This window comes from Olea europaea, chromosome 7, assembly GCF_002742605.1.
Source record: "Olea europaea var. sylvestris chromosome 7, O_europaea_v1, whole genome shotgun sequence".
Taxonomy (NCBI): domain Eukaryota; kingdom Viridiplantae; phylum Streptophyta; class Magnoliopsida; order Lamiales; family Oleaceae; genus Olea; species Olea europaea.
In genome coordinates this window covers 5,521,998-5,525,316 of record NC_036243.1, presented here as the reverse complement: position 1 = coordinate 5,525,316, position 3,319 = coordinate 5,521,998, and the positions used below count along the sequence as shown (strand labels likewise).

At 36.3% G+C, this 3,319-nt stretch overlaps 1 pseudogene; it reads right to left on the bottom strand.

The window, feature by feature from the left end:
* Positions 1 to 560, bottom strand: LOC111397661 (annotated as a pseudogene).
* Between the last annotated feature and the right edge of the window lie 2,759 nt (positions 561 to 3,319).

Genomic DNA, 3,319 nt, shown 5'->3' with positions numbered 1-3,319 from the left:
CTATGATCTCCCTCTACCCCTGAAACCTCCACCACGACCACCGCCTCGAGGACCATCTCTTCCACTTGGAGCACCCCTTCTGTGAAAGTAGCCACCGCCACGTCCACCTCTCCCACCACCTTTTTCTCCCCCTCTACCACTAGTTTGTGCTTGTCGTTTTGGCTGTGGAAGAAATCTTGAAAGCAGCAAAAACTTAGTCGGGTCAATGTAGAACTTCTCGCCTGCTGAATACGAGATGGCCACAATTTCTTCCATCATTTTAATAAAAAATTAGATTCATTAATGAGGCCAAATATTTCATCAACTTTATCGTTCTGTGTCTTGTTTTGAAGGTAAATTGGTGCGTCAAAGTATAGTAGTTTTTTATTTGTGAGCTTTGTTACAACATCTGCCTCATAAGCATGAGCAAATGATGAAACCTCAATGACTTCACCAGGCGGACCTTCATCGTGAGTAGGGAAGTAGCCGCTGCCATCGAAGCAACTGCCACAACCACCACCATTTCTCTTGCCCCTGAAGCCATAGCCACCAAAGTTGTCGTGTCCCCTAGGAGGTCTCATAATTTAAGTCTCTCTTAAAGGAAGGTCATGTGTTCAAATCTTTGAGACGCTACAGAAATTATTGAGGGATAACAGGGGCTTAAACTCTCCTAGAGTGGACAATATGTAAACTAATGGCTTGTGTACAAGGCTGGGTCGTCACATTCTTATTCTGCAATTTTTCTTTCTCTTATCCAGTTGTTCTACGTCCTTTTACTAGCCACAAACTTATTTTGTTAGCTGCCTTTACCATGATAGTTTGAACTTGTCTTTATTCCATACTTTTTAGTACTAGCTCTTTGATACCAGAAAGCATGAGCTCTTTCCAACATTTTGCTATAGGTAATAAAACGGTGAGACATGAGGATTTTGTGAATGTCCTGATGAAGCCTTTGCTAAAATCCCTTTATTTATCTAAATTCAGTAATCACCAAATGTAGAGCATACTTAGTTACCTGGTCGAACTTTTTCTTACAATCAGCCAGAGTCATGCTTCCTTGCTTTAGCTGTAAGAAATCTGTTCTTTAAAGTCCCTTAATGCTCGGGAAAAGAACTTCTAGTAATTTCTTCAAATTGATTCCAAGTCAAAGCCTCTTGCTTAGCTTTGGTCCAAGTTCGAAACATTGATTCTCACCAATGAATTGCTGCTTCAGTGAATATAAACTCCATGCACCGTACTTTTGTGTATCATTATCATCTGTAAGCTAGAAAATTTGTCCCAACTTCCATAGCCATTCCTCAGCTGTTAACAGATCGGACTTCACTATTCGTACATCCGGGGTTGACACTCCCCTCACAAGAGGGGGGCCCGCAATTATTTTATTGTGTGTGGCCCCCCTCTCTTATGAGGGGAGTGTCATCGGGAGTGTCAAATCCGGATGTACAAATAGCTTTATTGTAACGGATCACTATGCTTCTGAAAATTTCCAAAATCAACGTTTGAGTTGGGCAACTAAATGGTTTGCTTGCAGGGCTTGCCTTCCAAGCCCTTGCACCACTTACAACAAATCTCTTATCAAATCATTCTGGTTTGGTTGCACAATTTCTTTTAAACACGCAAATAAGTTTTTCATCCTTTAGACATGCATGCCACCAACTCAGGAATGATTTTTTTATTTTTAAGTGCACAAATCCATTTATAATCTAAAACACCAAACTTAACTTAAGAAAGTTTACATGCCACTGGACTTAATTGAAATTGCAAAGAAAACGATAATGATGGATATTATTGTTATTTATTTATTTTATTTGCCTATCTATAAGCCTTCTACATCCCTTTCTCAATCTTCAACTGGATCCTCTTTGGGGTCCTCTTCTACCATTTCCTCGATGATCCTTATTGGTTGATTTACTTATAATCCCTGATGATTGAATTACGTCATCGTCTATCATCACTCTTGAATCTAAACTAAAATGTAAGGTTACTTTCCCAAGGTAGGTTTCTCAGTAATCTAAAAGAGCATTACAAAAATCTTTATACCTATGTTATGAGGATTCCTCGATGGAAATACCGAACCCATTTCTTTAAATAAAAGCTTGCCAAAACACTCTTCATGAGGTGCTAATGTATCCAAGAGAAGTCAAATGGCTTGTTGATTGCTAATCTGATAGCGTGCATTCTTAGTTGCTACCTAATGCTCATTAACACTATGTACGTGATCCACCAGATCTTGGGAATCCTCAACTTCAAAATCCAAGTATGTTCTAATCGCCATTTCTAAGATGCTGACTGAGTTGCATCTTCTTCTTCTAGCCATTTATCACCCATTGTTATCATAGTCCAATATACATATTTTTTCACTACTAACAATAAAAATTCATGAAAACATAACTTTAAAATTTCATGAAAATGTTCAATAAAATTTTCATACCTAGGTTGAGGATGTGGGTGATTGATGATGTAGAGAACCAAGGAGAATTCAAATCCTTATCCAATTTCTCTAATTTTACAGTATGTTCTAAATCATTCAAGCACAACATAGAAAAATTTTGAGAATTTTCAAACATCATTTAGGTGCTCAAATGGACACTCAAACATATGGAAAAAAATTGTTCTCTGGTACACCGAACACAATACATGGCAAAGGGCATATCTTATCTCATTGACTTTCAATTGACTTGATTCCAAAACCAGCGGAGAGAGGACTCATAGGGCGGTCAAACTACATTAGTTTTGCCAAAAAACTCAAATAATTCTATACGAGATGACATCAAAAAAATTCATGGAGTAAGCTGAAATTTATTTTTTTACAAGTCTAAGGTTTAATCTTAACTTCTTTAGCAACTTTAATTACATGCATATTTAAACTGATTAAAATTTCAACAGTCACATCAAGAAAAAAGAACTAAGAAGTCTTAAAAAAAGTAAAGATAAACTAACATCTTTTAAAAATCAAACATAAGTTGCATAACTAGTAAGAATTATAAATTCTTCAAATATAACTAATTACAAAAATGAAGCACATGAATCCACTTTCTTGGCCATCCTTTATTCTGAAAATTTTTTCAATATTGAAGGTGTGAACTTTAAACTCAATAGGACTTATATCACTTGATGTACCCTTCTGATCTCACACACACATACACATATAAAGGAACAAAATGTGTTGAAGCATTTTTCTTTCACACCCTTGCAATTCTTTTGAACTTAACTTAACTAAAAGAAATTCTTGAAAGAAAAATAAAGGCAAATTCAGATTTGAGAAGAGGTACGATAAAAAAGTGGCATTCTTCTTCTTGTAACTTCCCTTTTTAGTGAAAAACTAAATAGAAGAGTACTA